Source organism: Phascolarctos cinereus, unplaced genomic scaffold, assembly GCF_003287225.1.
Source record: "Phascolarctos cinereus isolate Bilbo 61053 unplaced genomic scaffold, phaCin_HiC Scaffold_2;HRSCAF=192, whole genome shotgun sequence".
Lineage (NCBI taxonomy): Eukaryota > Metazoa > Chordata > Mammalia > Diprotodontia > Phascolarctidae > Phascolarctos > Phascolarctos cinereus.
In genome coordinates this window covers 2,829,994-2,849,750 of record NW_027555625.1, presented here as the reverse complement: position 1 = coordinate 2,849,750, position 19,757 = coordinate 2,829,994, and the positions used below count along the sequence as shown (strand labels likewise).

Here is a 19,757-nt window from a genome sequence, read left to right as displayed (position 1 = left end):
TGGGGCTCTCCCGGCGTCCCCAGGCACACACTAGGTGCTTCCCCAGAGGAAGAGAAGACCTGGGTTCAGGGCTCCCCTCTGACTGCGCGGATGGGGAGCGACCCCCGCCCAGGTCTCTGCGGGAGCCCCCCGGAGCGGCTGGGGCGGGGGGCTGGGCTGCTGGGGGGTCACCCGGACAGAGACACTCACAGGGCTTCTCCGTCCTACCCTCCGTGAGCTGGGCAAGGCGCCTGCCCTCCTGGACAAGTCCCCTCCAGCTTGGCCCCTGCCCGGCATGCAGCAGGTGCTCCATAGATGCTTCCTGGCCAGCGGGGGCCACAGGGATGGCAGAGCCGCAGCTCCTCCGCAGGGGCCCCTGAGCCCTCCAGGCCCCCCATCGCCGGACCAAGGGCTCGCCCCTCCCCCACATAACACGGGGGGGGCTTGGGGATCAGACCCCCCCCCGGGGCCCGCTCTCCCCCACCCCCCAACCCCCGCCTCGGCCGAGGATTCTCTCGAGTGCGCCCACGATCAGATTTACTGACACAGCAGGCGCCTAATAAATGCAGGCTGACAGAGGGTCCTGGGCACGAGCTCCGGAAGGGCACGAGGCCCTGCTTTTTCCTTTCTCCGTTCCCGCCCCCGTACACAGTAGGCGCTTAATCCATGCGGGCGGCCGCTAGCGTGGCCGCCCACCCTCCAGTCCAGGGAGGGACCGGGTGGCGGGGCTCTGAGCCCCTCCCTCCGCTGTCCCCCATCAAGGTGGGACCCCCCGGGCCTTGCCTCCCCCAGCCTCCGGCCTCGCTCACCTAGGGCACCGCCCGCACCGCCGGCAGCGATTCCCGCCCACCCGGAGGACGACTAGGCACCGCCCGCGCAGGCCCCGCCCACCGTTACGTCAGCGCGTCGGCACGCGCAGCACGCGCGGTGACGGCGCCGAGCGGGAGGGGGCGGGGCGGACGGGAGTCGGGGGAGGAGCCGCGGTGGGGGCGGGGCGGGGCTGGGAACTTCTGGAAGGGCAAATGCCTCTGGAGGCACTGCGCATGCGTCCCCCGCAGTCAGCGCTCCAGGCCTAGGGGAACCCGCCTGTCCATCAGCCTCAGCCTGCACCAATTGAGCGCCTGCTGTGTGCCAGGCACTGGAGAAGCAGCAAGAACGCCTGGCTGCGCGACCTGCGGACCTCTCCCTTTGTCCCCCAGGAGGCTCGCTGTGGGGGTGACCCCATCGGCCTTGGCTTCCCCCCATCACAGCCTTCTGCCCCCATGCACCCTAAGTCTCCTCTTCAGGGGGAGCCCGGACGCCTCCTCCTGTCTCACCTGGCTGCTGCTCTGGGCTTGGCTTGACGGCTTCTACCCCCGCCGCCGCCCTTTCAGCTTCCCCCGTTAGACTGTAAGCTTCCTGAAGGCAGGCACTCTTTCTTGTTTTTCCTGCTTGTATCCCCAGTGCTGAGCTCCTTGCCTGGCGCATAGTAGGCGCCTAGCGCACGTTTGTTGACTGTTCCACTGGAGAGATTAATCAGTCCTAGCATGAATTCGTTAATGCGAAGCCCTGGGGGTGCCGAGGCTGAAGAGAAAGACTCCCTGCCCCCGGGAGTATCCCGCCCTGTATCGGTCCCGGGGTGGTCCATAGCAAGTGCTGCTGCCCGGCCCTCGACAGGGCCCTGGGCTGACCCCGGCCAGCTCGAGGGTTTGTCCCGTCCAAGGAGGAGGGGGCACTGGGAGAGATGTGGAGGCGGAGCAGGACCCCAGAGGCTGGCTGGGGGGAGGCAGGAGGAGAGTCAGTGAAGCGCCCTGGGCTGGAGCCCGACAAACCTCGAGGTGAAACTGTCCGCGGTCCTGGGGAGCTCAGAAGGCGAGCTCACCCGGGGCGCGGGAGGGTGAGGCGGCGGGGGGTGACAAGGACCGTGGTGAGATGTCGAGGTGCCGAGATGCCCACCGGGCGACTCCAGAGACGCGGGATAAGTAGGTCTGGAAATAAGGACGTGGAGGCTGCAGTGGGGATGATCACCCAGCTAGATGGCATAGAAAGGGGTCAAGTCAACAGGTTCGTGGTTGTCCTTCGTGCTCGGAGAAGACCAAAAAGACATCACTGTGTTGGGGCAAGCTGATCAGGCCATGCAGCCTGGGAAGGCTCCGGCGCAGGTCCGGCACAAACAGTCCATGTGAACATTTGGGGTGGATTCTCTAAATCTGGGCGCCTCGCTTTTCTTTTGAGCTCCTTCAGTTCCGCTTTGCTCATAGAGCACAGCGCCTCTTCTGATGTGCGCACACCATGCCGGGGCGTCCTGTGCCAGGGTCTCTCGTGTCTCACAATCGATTCCAAAGTTCTCCAGAGAGACCTTGAGAGTGTCATTGTACGACTTCTGACCTCCACGTGAGCCCCTGCCTTGTGTGAGTTCTCTGTAAAATGGTCTTAGGCAAATAAACGTTTGACATTTCTATCCCCCCCACCTCCCCACCCTGCTTGTCACAGGACAACCTATGTCACTTTCCTTTGTAGAGATGGAGGATGGAGGCCTCCTTGAACTCCTAGGGGATAACCTCCTCTTGCCATATAACCCAGAAAACTTCAGTCAGCTTTTGCATGAGCCGTGAACCCCCTGCCTTGTAAATCTCAACTGGAATAGAATCGCACTAGGCGCTTTGCCACACAAGAGGAGCCTAATGATGTTCAAAACCTCTTCTTCAGTTGGAAATTCAGCTGGACAGAGGTTGTCTTCAACCTGAGGTCCATGGTCAGTGGCTTCAGCACTGATTGATTGATGACAGTGTGTTAGGAACTTGTATGTTCTTCATAGGGTCTTAGACCTGGAAAATTTCTCTCCCAGAGAACAGCAGCTCCTGGGGATCAGGGGAGCTTTCACTTCTGTCTCCCTATCTCCAACACTTAGCATTAATGAATTAATGTTAAGATTGACTAATCTGTCTAGTCAATAAACATATGGTAAGCACCTACTATGTGCCAGGCATGGAAGCATTTAGCCCATTTCTCCATGATTATGTCCTTACCACTAATCATTGTGGCTACATCAGCACTGAATAGTTGAGATACCCATAGGGCTTTGGCCCAGAAATAGCCTTCAGGGCATCATAAAAGTGTTTTGGATTTTTACTATCAGTGCAGAACTAAATTTCATCTGCTTTCTTACTGAGCCAAGAAACCTCACTTGCACTTTACTTTGGGTGGAGTTAAACGCTGCCTTGTTGGTTATCGTCTTCTGAATTTTCCCAGCATTTTCATCAAGCCAATCTTAATGTTTGTGAATGTTTTGTGCAATGCTGTACGCCACTCCTTTTCTGGTAGTCAGAGTAGGATTAGTTATAAGCAAAAAGGGAAAAAAAGAAAGGGTAATAAAATAAATGGAAATCAAATAGTATGGAGAAGAAAAAAATATGAGAATAGGATGGAGGGACATACTTTACTACCATAACTGTGAATGTGAATGGGATGAACTCACCCATTAAACAGAGGAGATTACCAGAAGAGATTAGAAAGCAAAATCTAATATTCTCCTGTTTACATAAAACAGACTTGAAATATTCAAGAAGTAGCTAGGTGATGCAGTAGATTCAAATGAGAGTGGGAAAGACCTGAATTCAAATCCTGCCTAAGTCACATACTAGCTGTGTGATCCCAGGCAAGTTACATATCCTCCCTCTCCCTCAGTTTCCTTATCTGTAAAATGGTGATTGTAATAACATCTACTCCAAAGGGTCACTGTGAAGACAAAATGAGATAATATTTGTAAAGTACTTTGCAATCCTTGAAGTGCTATATAAATTCTACTTGTTATTATTGAAACAGTGTTAGAGCAAAATCCTTTATGGCTCAGCTCAATATAAAAAAACAAAGGTAATAATTACAATTTCACATAAAGCCATAGCACAAATCAATTTAATTAAAGAAGATAAATAGGAAAACCACATTTTGCTGAAAGGTGACAATGAATCAATTCCAATACTTAACATACCTGCACTGAATGACATAGCTTCTATATATTAAAAAAAAAACTAAATTAGTTACAAGGAGAAATAGTAAAACTATAAGAGTGAATATTACTGTTGAGGAGGACCTCAACTTACCCCTATCGGCCCTAAGCAAATTTAACCAAAAAATAAACAAGAAATAAGTTAAAGACCAGAATGTAATTTCAAAAAAATTAGATATTATAGACATTTGGTGATTATTTAATGGAAATAGAAAGTAGCATAACACCTTTACAAAAATTGGTGATGTCTTAGGACATAAAACTTCACAAAAATTCAGAAAAGCACAAATATTATATACATCTTTTATCATCCACAATGCAATAAAAATTATATTAAATAAAGGGCCACTGGAAAAAGTATTAAAAATCAACTGGAGACTAAATACCTTAACCTCAAAGATTTGGAAGTTCATTGGAGAGGCAGAGTCAAAATGGTGGAGTTGCAGGAAGAAATGCAGCAGAGTTCTGTCCAACACAAATCCTCCACAAAGATCTAGAAGGTACCCCAAATTGAGTTCTGAATGGGAAATCCAAGGGAAAAAAAATCACAGTAAGCAGTGTTTCTAGCCCAGGGAAACATAGAAAGAAAAACAAAAGTCTTTGGACACTGAAGACCAGCTCTGGCCAGGGACATGTGGGCACATCTAGTACAAACAATCAGAGAAAGATGAATTGTTCATGGGTAGGACAAGCCCATACAATAAAAATGACAATATTAACAAAGCTAATTTACTTATTCAGTGCCATAGTATTCACACTACTACAGGATTACTTAATAGGGCTAGAAAAAAAAAGTGACAAAGTTGATCTGGAGAGGAAAAAAAAGGTAAAAAATTGCAGGGAGGTTAATGGGAAAAAATGGGAAGGAAGGGACCTAGCAGTACCAGATCTCAAACCATACTACAAAACAGTAATCATCAAAACCATCTGGTACTTGCTAAGGAATAGAATTTGATCAGTAGAACAGGTTAGGGTCACATTATAAAGATGCAAACAAGCACAGTGACTTCATGCTTGACAGACCTAAAGATCCCAGGTTTGGGGATAAGAACTCATTATTTGACAAAAACTTTTAGGAAAACAATCTGCCAGAAGTTAGGTGTAGAGTCCAGGATGCAGAGCCTGTGGCCTCGAGGGCACGTGTGGCCCTCTAGGTCCTGAAGTGCGGCCCTTTGACTGAATCCAAACTTCACAGGATAAATCCCTTTAGTGGGGGATTTGTTATTCTGTGTCCCAAGATACAGTTCCAAATGGGTACATGACTGAGACACTGAACGAGCATGAATCCTACACAAAGCAAGGAAGAAGTACCTGACAAATCTATGTATGGGGAGGAGTTTATGACCAAACAAGAGATAAGGAGGATCACAGAAGACAAAATGGACAGTTTTGATTACATAAAATCAAAAAGATTTTGCACAAAGCCAATGCAACTAACATTAGAAACAGGTAAATGCTTCTTTTTTTTTTTAAACAAATAAAATAGATGAACAATTGGCTAATTTAATTAAGAGGAAAATAAAAGAAAACTAACTTACCAGTATCAACATTTTTTTTAAATTTTGCAGTAAAGAAAAATAAAGCATATTAGAAACTATTTTGGCGAGCACATGCCAGTAAAACCCAGAACTTAAATGAAATTAGTGGATCTTCATTGTAACAGGAACTTGCACATGCTCAGGTCACCCAAGATGTAGGGATGCTTCTGGGAGAAGACATTTTGTGTTCTCCTGCGATGCATGTGGAAGTCATCTCTTTCCATTGGCAATGGAGCTGGAATGGACTGCCTCTGTAAAACTACCAGCCTGGGACAGTCTTGCCTTCTCTCCACTGATTCCAAGGGGTGAAGCTTCTGTTCATCCATAGCGTGGGAGTCATGAGCTAACTAGGGGTAGGGAGGTTACCTTCACCCCCTTTTAGGCTCTGTAGCCCTTGAGAAAGAGCTAGGGATGTTAGTCTGTGTCATCTGTCCTTTAGCATTCTAGGAGTAGAATCCTAAGAGTCCTGGCTTCAAGCCATGGAGACCACGAGGGCAGAATTCTAGGCCGGATGTTGCTGCCAGCCCAGCAGGGGAGCCAGGGTGCCAGGTTGTGAGCTCAGAGGGACTTTGGACTTGGGACTTCCTGGGGCTGTGCTGAATAGGAACTGAGCAAAGCTGTGAACCTAATTCTCTTTCCCTCCCCAGAACTGAGGTGGTGCCCCCCAACTATGGAGGGGGTGTTAGTGTGCTTGTTCTTGACATACCTTTAAAGTAAATATTCCTTTGTTGAAGCTAATCCACAGTTAAGTAATTAAATGGAAATGAGATATAAAGGGCCCCTAAAATTGTACCAATTAAGGCTAAAGTCACTGGCAGAGACTGGACATCCCCAAACGTATCTCCCCCATAAGGGTATTAGAGAGCCTTGGGAGAGAAGTGAAAATAGCTTAGCTGGTCTTTGGCAGTGTAAGCCATGGTACTCACAGTTACATTATAAAAATATAAAACGCCCAGATTAACAGAACAAGAAATAAAGAATTTAAACAACTCAATTTCAGTGGAAGAAATTGTACAAGCCACAAATGAACTTCCAAAGGAAAAAACCACTGGATCTGGGTTTATTCACAAATGAATTCTATCGAACGTTCAAAGAACAATTAATTCCAATATTATGTAAATCATTTGCAAAAATAGCAAAAGAAGAGATCCTATTTAATTCATTCTATGATGCAGATGTGATCTTGACATATAAACCAAAGATAGTGAAAACAGAAAATGAAAACCACAGACCAGCATCTTAAAGGAACAATGATGCAAAAATTTGAAACAAAATATCAGCAAAGAGGCTAAAAAAAGATTAGGCACCATAATCAGGTTGGATTTATATCAGAAATGCAAGGTTGGTTTATTATTAGGAAAGCTAGAAACTAAATTAACAATGGTAATAACAAAATAAAAATCATGATTTTTATAAGTATTTGTAGAAAAAGCTTTTGACAAATTGAAGTACCCATTTCTTTTAAACCAATAAACTAAAAAACATAGAAATACACAGTCCTTTTCTTAAAATGATAAATAGTATATTTCTAAAATGCAGAACTACCATTACATGTAATGAAAATAACTTAGAATCCTTTCCAGTAAAGTCAAGGGCAAAACAAAGATGTCAACACTTCTATTTGACGTAGGACTAGAAATGCCGCCCAGAGCAATGTCAAAAAACAGGAATTGGGGGAATAAGGTAAATTTTTGTACTTGATGTGACATTGTACTTAGAGAACCCTGAAGAGTCAAGTAAAAATTAACTGAAACAAATTAACTTCAGCAGACTTTCAAAATATAAAATTAATCCTCACCAATCATCAACATTTCCATGATACCAATAAAATCTGGAAATTAAAATAGATAAATGCTGCTTAAAATTACTACAGAATGTGCAAAATACATGGAAACCTTCTTTCCAAGATACACATAAGAACCATATAAATATAATTATAAACCACTGTCTATAGAAATAAAGATAAACCTAAATAATCAGAAAACTATTCATTGATCATGGATAGGACAAGTCAACATAAGAAAAATGATGATAGTACCTAAATTATATACTTATTTAATGCCATACCAATCAAACTATCAAAGAATTATTTACACAAGTAGAAAAAATAATAATGAAATTCATGTGGAGACAGAAAAGGTAAAGAATGTCAAGAGAAATAATAGAAATCAGTTGGAATGAAGGAGACCTTAGCAGTGCCAGATCTCACAGTATACAATAAAGCAGTAATTATCAAAACAACTTTGTTGTTGTTGTTGAATCAAGTCTGACTGTGACCCCCTTTGGGGTTTTCTTGGCAAAGACACTGGAATGGTCTGCCATTTTCTCCTCCAGGTTATTTTACAGATGAGGAAATTGAGGCAAACAGGATTAAGTGACTTGCCCAGGTTCACACAGCTAGGAAGTGCCTGAGGTCACATTTGAACTCAGAAGATCAGTCTTCCTGACTCTAGGCCAGGCACTCAATCCGCTGTGCCACATAGCTGCCCCAAAACAATTTAGTACTAGTTAAAAAAAAGAGATTCATCAGTGGAACTGATTAGATATACAAGGTACAGAAGCAAGTGTATCTAGTACCTTCCTAGTATTCAATAAATAAAAAGTCCCAGATAATTGGATAAGAATCCACTATTTAACAAAAACCACTGGGGAAATTGGACAGCAGTATGAAAGAAGTTAGATTTTACCTAACAACTCACACCTTATACAATGATAAACTACCAGTAGGCATGTGACCTACATATAAAAAGTCACATCATCTTAAAAAAAAGAGAGAAAAACATGGACAAAATTACCTATCAGATATTTATTTTATGGGTCAAATAAAAGTTCATGACCATTGAGGAAGAGAATACAAGAAGATAAAATGGATAATTTTGATGTAAAAAATTAAAAAGTTCTACAAATAGATCTAATAAAGCTAAGATAAAAAGGGAAAGAACTGAGGAAAATCTTTTTAGCAAGTTTCTGTGATAAAGATCTCATTTCCCAAATGAGTTTTCCTTAGCCAAGTTGAGTCATTTTGCATATGTTAAAAGGACTAAAGCTCTGGCAGACATACCATGCGCCTGGAAAGGCTTGCCTCCTCCAGTCACTCATGGACCAGCCTCAGGAAGTTCGGCAGGATCAATCCCCAGGTGGACCACAGCTCTTCATGAAGACTGTCCAAAGAGGCATCAGATGATGTGGTCTCCAGCATTTCCACTCCAGAGGAATCACTGGTTCTTGAAATAAGCCCTCTTTGGTTCTACTTTGCTGGATGTTCCAAAAACAGAAGCATCCAGTTGGAGCATCTTCCCATCCTCGAGTATGGTGTTGCAGGCATGGTGACCCCTTAATAAAAGCTTGTTGAATGAATCTTTTTTTTTTCGGTTTGATTTTTGGTGAGGCAATTGGGGTTAAGTGATTTGCCCAGAGTCACACAGCTAGTGCATGTTATGCGTCTGAGGCGAAATTTGAACTCAGATCCTCCTGACCCCTGGGCCAGTGCTCTCTCCACTATGCCACCCAGCTGCCCCTTGTTGAATGAATTTTTGCAAGGCTCCAGTCTTAGCATATATGCATCATCTGCCTACCTACTAAGAGGGCTTACCTCTCTCCAAGGGCATTACATTTGGCACTCACTTTTGAAAACTGCACATTCCTGGTCTCTACATCCCAAAGCCACACCCATGTCTACTTTCATATGGACAAAAGAATAGAATTAGCTGATAAGGAAGTAAAACTTTGGGCTTTTACTAAAAATGAAGAGAAAGGGACTGCTTATATTTTTCTGTATTAGGGGAAAGTTGATGCAAAAACTCACTAATGCTGTGCATTACTGATATTAATAATAATAGTAATAGCGTTTCTATAGCACTATAAGGTTTTCAAAGTGCTTTACCCTCTCATTTGTTCCTCACCATAATCCTTGAAGGTATACGCTATTCTTATCTCCATCTCACAGATGAGGAAACAGAGGCTGAGAGAGATGACTTGCCCAGGGTCACACAGCCAGTAAATATCTGAGTCTAGACCTGAACTCAGGTCTTCCTGACCAAGCTCTCTCCACTGAGCCACCTAGCACCAGGTAAGGTACAGGGAGCTAATCCTTTCCCTCTCTTTGTGTATTCAGAACATAATTCCATGTTAGACAATAGCAAGGTGTCAAATAATTTTTACATCCAAGACCTGGTCCAAATTTCTCATGTTGGTAGAAAGCTTCTAATTTATAAAGCAGATTCCCCAATCCGTATTCCTGCTGGCCATAGTCAGCAGGGAATAATTCTTTATAGTACTTGGTAATTTTTAAAACATTTTCATGCAAATTGTCATAGCACCTTCCATAAAAGTCCTCCTCTGATGCTTCATTGGTAGTGTGGTTTTCACCATGACCCCAGGGGTTAGGCCATCAGAACCTAATACCCCCTAAGGTGTATCAAATTCACAGGATCATAGATGTGGAGCTGAAAGGGTCCTTGGAGTTCATTAAATGTTTGCTGAGGCTTACACAGGGTCTGAGTTGGGCTTCCACCTAGACCTTCCTGACTCAAAGTCCAGCCTTCTTCTCATAACAATCCAATTTAATAAGCAACTATTAGGTTCCTGCCATGTGCCAGACACTTGGCTACATCCTAGGTACTCAGAAGCAAAAATGAGCTAGCCCTGCCCTGAAGGTTTCTAGGATGGCTCATTGGTATTTGTTCTTCAAGTACCTCCCTGAGTTCAAAGGCTCATCATGGAAAAAGTTAGCCATCCCTGGAAGGATGTGTTGACCCCAGCAGCTGATGCTTGTACTCACTCTTACTAAGGCATGGAGAAGTTGGGAGAAGCTTCCAAATAGCTAACTCTTCTCTGGGACTTTCTTTTAAGTTTGCCAGCATGGCATGATCTCACCAGAATCCCACCAACAGCTTTCCTCCATCTGACTGCTGGATTAACCCAGTTTGATACATGAGGAAACTGAGTCACCCACTGCCAGTAAATGGTGGAGCCAGGCTGGAAGTGCAGGTCTTTCAGCTCTTATCAGCTTCCCTATCAAGATCTGTGCTAATGGAGGAATGACGAAAACAGTTGGTATCACAAATGTTTGGAGTAAAGATCCTGGCATCACCCAAACAGGCAGGACAGTGGGCTGGTGAGGTCTTGCTCATTCATGGCTCATGGACTTGGTTCATGAGGCAAGACTGCACCGGGTTCTACTAGCAGACATTGGGTTACACCCAGTCAAAGCCCGGTCTGTGGCTTTAGGCAGAAGGCTGGCTTTGGCTAAGGGCAATGGACTTGAAGCTAGCCTTGGCTCTGCTACTTTACATGTGTGGCTTTGGTCAGTCCAGGCCTCTGGTTTCTTCTTCGTTTCTTCCTGTGTAAGACAAGGGATGTGAGCTAGACTAATTTGACGGTCTCTTCAAGCCCAAACCCTATGATCTTCTACCATTTATTTTCTAGGATCAAGGCTTCAACAAGGTTATGTTCCTTTGTTCATATTTCTCAGAAATAGTTAATAAATGTTTATTAACTAGACTGACTAAGTGGGCACTAAGTGGACACAAAAGTAGGGGAAAGACTTTTTTTTGCTGTCAAAGAGCTCACAGCTTAATGGGCGAGACAGCAGGCAAACCACTATTCTCCAGAGAAGGTGTAGACAGGATAAATTAGAGATAATCAACAGAGTGAAGGCACTAGGACTGAGAGAGACTGGGAAAGGCTTCCTGCGCAAAGTAGGTTTTAGCTGAAGCTTGAAGAAAGTCAGGGAAGAAAGGGGACAGAGACAGGGAGGAGATTGTTCCAGGTGTGGGGGCCCCAGAGTGGGGTAATGGAAGCTTGTGTGAGGAATGACCAGGAGTTGGATGTCAGTGGATTGCAGAGTTGGTGGGGAAGTGTAAGATAGAGGAAGACTGGAAAGGTGGGGGCTTTGAATGCCAGACAGAGTGCTTCTTTTTTTTTTTTTTGCTTTTTGGTGAGGCAATCTGGTGAGGTTAAGTGACTTGCCCAGGTTCACTGTCAAGTGCCTGAGGCAGGATTTGAACTCAGGTCCTCCTGACTCCAAGGCTGGAGCTCTATATCACTGCACCACCTAGCTGCCCCTAGACAAAGTACTTCTGAACTTCAACCCTAACATTCTCTGGTTCTACCCCATTAAATACTTTCCAGACTACAAGACCTTAGGGACATTTTGTGTCAGGGTAGATTTCTTCCCCTTTAGTTAGACTGTCACAGAACGGACTCCAAAGCAGCATGTCTTAGACCCCTTTTTGTGTCAAGGACATCATGGGTTGCCTGGTGAAGCCTGGGACTTCACGATGCTGTCAAATTCACAAGACACAATGCATAAAGTAGAAGCACAGAAAAAAACCTTTCCTTTCTCCAGAAATAATATATCTCTAGTCTAAAAATCCTTTCCAGACATTCTGCCATTTGAATATGTGAAAAAGGCCAAAAACAAAAGGGCCTTTCTTAGGGAAATGGATAGGGGTGGAAACCAAACCTCCAGCAAAGAGGATCTCTTGTCTGGTGAACATTCTTGCCTTCCCAAGCTCCAAATCCTGAAGTCCCACCTGGGGCAATCCTCTTCTCCACTCAGAAAGGATTCAGATATTGATCCTGGGGAAGGGAGGGGGTCTTTGGTTTCTCCTGGGGAACAGTTAAGGTATATGGACATGGCCAAGAAGCTGAGTCATGACTGTGGTTCTGGAATGTTAACTACTCATGGTATCTTCACATAATAAGCCTTTCCTTATTCGAGGTTCCTATACATGTGGCCTCAAACCGTCTTTGGGTAGAGGGATGTGTCTGACAGCTTGAGGTACCATGCCAGTCTCAACATTTGTCTCTAGAAGTGTCTGGGCATTAGAATACCCAAGCTGAGACATTGGCTTCATATTTTTACTGAAAACACTGAAACCTTTCTCCACAGCTCCCCGTTCTCCCCTCCTCCTCATCTCGCACGCCCCAGATAACTTTTGCCTTGATTTCTTCATTCGCTTGTCTCTCACACGATGAAGTGACGTTTCTCCTTGCCAAGACAAACTCCTCTGTCTTCTCCATCACCCAGCTCTCTCACTTCTCTCCAATTTCTTCCTGTCTGGTGGCTGCTTCCCTCCTGCCTGCACACGTGCCCAGGTTCCCATCCTTGTTGGACCCTTCCGCCCCAGCTAGCGCCGTCCCGTGGCTCTTCTTCCTTTTGTGGCTGAACTCCTTGAGAAGGCCATTGACAGTATGAGCCCCCGCTTCTCTCTCGCTTTCTTCTTATTCTCTGCAGCATTACTTCTGACCTCATCCTTCAACCAAGTCTGCTCTCTCCAGAATTAACAATGATCAATCTCATACTTGTGAAGTCCGATGGCCTCGTGACAGTGTGTGACACAGCTGGTCACCCTCCTGTCCTTGATACCTCTTCTCTCCGGGCTTTCAGCATCCCACTCTCTCCTGGTTCTTCTCCCATCTTCCTGCCCCCTCCTCAATTTCCTTTGCTAGTTCTTCACCCAGGTCATGCCCCCTAACCACAGGTGGTCCACAGGGCTCTGTCCTGGGCCCTCCCCTCTTCTCCCCTCTGTAGTGTTTAGCATGGCGGTTGTATCAGGTCCCACGGATTCAGTGACCACTTCTAAGTTGATGACTCTCAAATCTTCTTACCCAGCCTTAACCTCTCTGCTCACCTCCTGTCTTTTTTCTCCATCTTGAGATGGAGACATCTTGAACTGACTGTCCTGCAGACATCTTAAACTCAATTTGTACAAAACCGAACTCATGATCTTTTCCCCAAAACCTTTGCCCTTCCAACTTCCCTCTTGCTAATGAGATCAACACAATCCTCTGGGTCTCCCAGGCTCACCTCCTAGGTGTGGCCCTTGACTCCTCTCTCTCATCCTCGTGTCCAGTCTGCCTCTGAGGACTGCCAGTCTTTGCCTTTCTAACACCTCTTGCATGGCACCCTTTCCTCTCCTTTGATAATGCCACCTCCTTGATTAAGGCCCTCATTCCCTCCCACCCGGATCATCGCAATAGCCAGCTGTTGATTGTCTTCCTGCCATGAGACTGTGCCTAGGATGTCCCAGACATCCTCTACTTGGCTGTCCAAGCACAGGCCCCATCATTTCCCTCCCTGATGCAACAGAACAGGGCCAGTGGCAAGCTGTCTCTTCCAGGACACAATAGAAAATCTTCGGTTTCTATTCAAAGCCCTTTGTGACCTCGATGCCCCTCTCCCCCGTCTTCCTGTCTTCTCATGCCTTACACTTCCCTGACTATTTTGCAATCCAGTGACACCTGGTCCTTGAACAAGACCCTCCATCTCTCAACTCTGGCCAATTTCTCTGATTGTCTCCCAGGCCTGGAATGTTCTGCCTCATCATCTCTGCCTCCTGGGTTCTCCGGATTTCCCCAAGTCCTAGCTAAAATCCCACCTTCTACAGGAAGATTTTCTCAACCCCTTTTAATTCTAGTGTTATCCCTCTGTTGATTGTTTCTTGTTTTTCCAGTTTGTATCTCGTTCATACATAATTATCTGAGTATTGTCTCTGCCATTAGACTGTGAGCTCCCTGAGGGCAGGCATTGCCTTTTACCTATCTCTGAATAGCCTACTCTTATTGTAGTGCCTGGCACAAAGTAGGCACTTAATACACGTTTACTGACTGGCTAATTACACGCAATCATTGCTGGCAGACTTGTGCCTCAAAGTCAGAGTCCAGGATCACACCCCCCACCCATAGGATTACAAAAGAAACCAAAGGTTAATGAAAATAAAGTTGTTGCTTTTTTTCCCCATGTAAGTTCCTGGACCCCCTTGAAATGTGTCCCCAGACTCCGTGCCAAGAACCCTGGATCTGAAAGTTCTTTTGAAGCACTGATTTTCTGGGTAGTGCTGTGCTTGGCACTCACTGCACCTTAGGCAGTTTTATTAATTTAGGTGAGAATGCCTGGGCCCTCTTAGGAAGCTGTTTATAGTGAGGCTTGGTGAGGTGACCAGTAAGGTCAGCTTAGGGATCAGTGAGTAGGAATTCATTTAATACATAAACCAGACACCAAGGAGGCCGATGGCAAGAAGAAAGTCTCCACATATGGCAAAATATAGCAACTCTTTTTGTAATAACAAAGTGTTAGAAACAAAGCAGATACCCATCAAGGTCAAGTAGGGAATGGCTAAATGAATTGTGGTACCCAAATATGATGGAATGTGGTTATATATACACATGCACATATAAATATATACATGTATACATAATACACATATAAACACACACAAATATACACATATGCATATACACATATACATAATACATATATAAATATATACAAACATACACATATATGCATATATACATGCACACATTGTACATACATATCCACACATATATTTATACATATCTACATATCACATATATACACATCCACACACATATACATATACACACAATACACGTATACGTATATACAAACATATGCATATATACGTATCCACATCCACACATGTATACATAATACAATATAAATATATAAGCATACACATGTATGCATATACACATACACACATATATACGTATACACATAACATACATACACATGTTATACACACATATCCACATACATCCACACACATATATACATATACACATAATACACATATAAATATATACAAACATACACATATATGCATACACACACACACACATACACATATCCACATACATACACACATATTACTGCACAGCAAGAAATGATGAATGTGACAAGTGCAGAGAAGCCTGGGAAGAGCTCCTTCCATGATAACTGCTGAGGGAAGGTAGCAGACTTCCTGACAATGTAAATGTGGAAACAGCCACACACACCCAAAATCCAGAATAGATGTTGTAAAATTACAAAGAACAGGCATGATTTGAATGAAGACAGATGAGAAGACAGATCTGCCACCTCCCCTGCAAAGATGGGAGGGCCATGAAGGTGGTACATTGCACGTATTCTCAGACTTTTTCAGTGTATTGGTGAGTTTTGTGGATTTCCTCCTCTTTTAGTTCTATTTTCTTTAAAAATATTATTATATGGGGTGGTGCTTAGGGAGAGGCATGGGGAGGGATACTGGGGGAAATAATAGTAATGTAAAAAGATGCCAAATGATATAAATATAAACTGATTTAAAAATAAATCGACCACCCAGTGCAGTGACAGCAGAGTGCTATCCCCCCCAACCCAGTGATGCTCTGGATCCCATGGTGCTCACCTGTCATTTTGTTGTCTTTGCTAGAGTGCAGGCCCCGAGGCAGACCAAGCTTTAGCTCTGGGTCTTATGCGGCCAAGTCACTTAACCATGCTGGGCCCCAGGATCTGAACAATGAATGGACGATGGCTTGTTCTCTCTCCATCTCAAAAGTCTGTTGTCTGTGTCTCCTCTCTCCAGCCAGAATCTAAGCACCCAAAGAACAAAAGCAGCTTTCTGGACTTCCCTTGGGCCCCCAGCACCACCTAGCACAGTGCTGAATACATTGTTATGCTACGAGTCCTGCTCACTGGTGGACTCTAGATCAGAGAGATAGACACATGTACAAGTGGATGGAATGGGGTTTCCTTCCATCACATTTTAAAGTGACCCTGCAAATCCACAACAATAGGAATCCATTGGGACTGATCAAAACCAGACACACAGAGCCCAGAGCTGCAGAGCTGAAAGGGACCTCAGAGGTCATGTAGGTCAGGTCATGGGAGTCATCCATGATCAAGGTCCTCACTAAGTTATTATATCATATAACATTGTCAAACAAGAGACCAAGGGCCAGCCCCTCAAATGTGGAGGAAGAGCACGAGGTGTGGGAACAGAAGAGGCCAGACCTTGAGCAATTAATTCCCCTTCTGTGGGCCTGACCTTTTCCCAATGGAAGATGATTGAATTCGACTCGGTGATCTCTAAGGTGCCTCTCCAGTCTTAAATCTTTTAATCTTAAATGTATGCCAGTGGTAGAGATGCCAAGATTGCTTGTCATCATTTCTATGAATGGTGAGGACAAATAGGGGAGGGGCTTGCTTTCTATTGATTTTTCAGGAAACGATGGTTAATTGAAATTTAAATAGGGTCTAGTTCGGAAAATCAGGTACTGCATTCATTAATGTCCAATATGATAGAATTTCACATTCCAAATCTGTGTGCTTTCAGTTCCATTTTGAATGGGATGTTTTGGGATAACAAATTGTCTCTTTGAGAGAGCTACATGAAAGACAAATAGTTCAAATTGAGTTAGCATGCAGTTGATGTTAAGGCATTTACATTTAAAACAAATGTGGAGCAACGCAATGTGTGTGCTTGTGTGCTATTAAAGACAGAAATTAAGCCTTGAAATGGTTATATCTGGAAGCCTAAATTAAGCCAAAACCCCTAAAGACACCTGTGCATGTGGGTGTATTAGCTAACCAAAGGTCTCTGAAGGAAGTTTCATCATTTGCTTTCATCACAGACTCCCAGAGCTGGAAGGAAGCTTAGAGACCATGTCCAACCTATCACCTACAACAGTAGCCTCTAGACAAGGGCTTGAGGTGCAGCTTCTGCTCTTGCTTTATTCTGCACATTCTTTCCTCTGTTTAAACTCCAAGCTATTCCCAATCATCAGGAAGGCAGGATTCTGGACAACACTAGGGCTGCTTCTGGAACCTAATAGCTGTTCCATCTTGTGTGGCTTCATAGCACAAAGAGGGCATTCAATCAATATTTGTTGAAGGAATAGGATGAGATCAATAGATAGTGTCATGGAAGCAATGAACATGAGTCTGTACAGACTTAAGGAGATAATGGAGGATGAAAGGGCCTAATGTGCAGTGGTCCATGGGTTCACAAAGAACTGGACATGACTGAAAGACTGAACAACAACAATCATTTATCTTTCATGTTTATCTTTTTATACTTCTCTTGAGCCTTATATTGGAAAGTCAAACTTTCTTTTTAGCTCTGGTCTTTTCATCAGGAATCTTGAAGTCCTATATTTCATTAAACGTCATTTTTTCCCTTGAAGGATTATACTCATTTTAGCTGGGTAGGTTACTCTTAGTTGTAAGCCCAGCTCTTTTGCCTTCTGGAATATCATCTTCCAAGCCCTCTACTCCTTTAATGTGGTAGGTGTTATATCTTGTGTGATCCTGACTGTGTCTCCACAGTATTTGAATGCTTTCTTTCTGGCTGTTTGAAGTATTTTCTCTTTGACCTATGAGTTTTGGAACTTGACTATAATATTCCTGAGAGTTTCATTTTGGGATCTCTTCCAAGTGGTGATTGGTGAATTCTTTTTTTTTTTTAATTTTTTTTGTTATCATTAATTTGTTTATTTTTAGTTTTCAACATCCACTTCCACAAGATTTTGAGTTCCAAATTTTCTCCCCATCTCACCCATCCACCCACCCCAAGATGGCATGCATTCTGAATACCCCTTCCCCTAATCTGCCCTTCCTTCTATCACCACCCTTCTCTTATCTCCTTCCTCTTCTATTTTCCTGTAGGGCAAGATAGATTTTTATACCCCATTGCCTATATATCTTATTTCCCGGTTACATGAGAAAACAATTTTTAACATTTGTTTTTAACACTTTGGGTTCTAAATTTTCTCCCTTCTTCCCTCCCCACCCACCCTCATTGAGAAGGCAAGCAACTCAATACAGGTTATACATGTGTAGTCATGCAAAACACTTCCATAGTAGTCATATTGTGAAAAACTAATTATACTTCTTTTCATCCTATCCTGCACCATGTTTATTCTATTCTCTCTTTTGACCCTGTCCCTCCTCAGAAGTGTTTGCTTCTGATTACCCCTTCCTCCAATCTGCCCTCCCTTCTATCATCCCCCTACTCTCCTATCCTCTTGCCCTCTATTTTCCTGTAGGGTAAGATAGATTTCCATGCCCAATTGAGAGTGTATGTTATTCCCTCCTTAAGCCAAATCTGATAAGAATAAGATTCACTCATTTCCTCTCACCTTCCCCCATTTCTCCTCCACAGTAAAAGCCTTTTCTTGTCTGTTTTATGTGAGATAATTTACTCCATTCCACCTCTCCCTTTTTCCTTCTCCAAGTATAATCTTGTCACCTCTTAATTTTATTTTTTTATGTCATCCCTTCATCTTCAACTCACCCTATGCCCTCTATCTATGTATATGTCTGTCTATCTATCTATATACATATAATTTTTTCCCTCCAACTACCCTAATACTGACAAAGTTCTCATGAGTTACAAATATCTTTCCAAGTAGAAATGTAAACAGTTCAATTTTAATAAGTCCTTATGATTTTACTTTCCTTTTTACCTTTTTCATGCTTCTCTTGAGTCTTGTATTTGAAAGTCAAATTTTTTATTCAGCTCTGATCTTTTCATCAAGAATGCTTGAAAGTCCTCTATTTCACTGAATATCCATTTCCCCCCCTGAAGGATTATATTCAGTTTTGCTGGATAGGTGATTCTCTGTTGTAATTTTATCTCCTTTGACCTCCAGAATATTATATTCCAAGCCCTCCAATTCCTTAATGTAGAAGCTGCTAAATCTTGTGTTATCCTGATTGTGTTTCCAGAATACTTGAATTGTTTCTTTCTGTCTGCTTGCAATATTTTCTCCTTGACCTGGGAACTCTGGAATTTGGCTACAATATTCCTAGAAGTTTTCCTTTGAGGATCTCTTTCAGGAGGTGATCAGTGGATTCTTTCCATTTCTATTTTACCCTCTGGTTCTAGAATATCAGGGCAGTTTTCCTCGATAATTTCTTGAAAGATGCTATCTAGGCTCTTTTTTTAATCATGGCTTTCAGATAGTCCAATAACTTTTAAATTCTCTCTCCTTGATCTATTTTCCAGGTCAGTTGTTTTTCTTATGAGATGTCACATTTTCTTCAATTTTTCTTCTTTTTAAAATTTTCTCTTATTTTTTCTTGATGCCTCATCGAATTATTAGCTTCCCCTTGTTCAAATCTAATTTTTAAGGAATTATTTTCTTCAGAGAGCTTTTGTACCTCTGGTATACATTTGGCCAATTATGTTTTCTAAGTTGTTATTTTATTCAGTATTTTTCTCTGTGTGTGCCTCTTTTACCAAGCTATTATTGTCTTTTCATAATTTTCCTCCTTTGCTTTAATTAATGTTCTTAATTTTTCTTCTGCCACTCTCATTGGTTTTTGAAAATGATTGTGTAGCTCTTCCACGAATTCTTGCTGGGCTGTGTCCAATTCATAGTTTTCCTTTGAAGCATTGCTTGTCTTCTTCTGAGTTTGTATTTTGATCTTCCCTGACACGACAGGAGATTTGGATGGTCAG

The 19,757-nt window shown here is 43.4% G+C and overlaps 1 protein-coding gene across 2 annotated transcripts in view; it reads right to left on the bottom strand.

Annotated features, from left to right (window-relative positions):
- The window catches only part of LDAH (lipid droplet associated hydrolase), a 75,709-nt gene extending 74,842 nt beyond the window's left edge, over positions 1-867 (bottom strand). The window contains exon 1 of one of the 2 annotated variants that reach the window (XM_020967438.1): positions 789-867. The gene's annotated coding sequence lies outside the window, so the exon portion shown is untranslated. Of the gene's footprint in view, positions 1-524; positions 730-788 lie in introns of those variants that run through there. The other variant, XM_020967441.2, reaches the window with a different exon arrangement.
- Between the last annotated feature and the right edge of the window lie 18,890 nt (positions 868-19,757).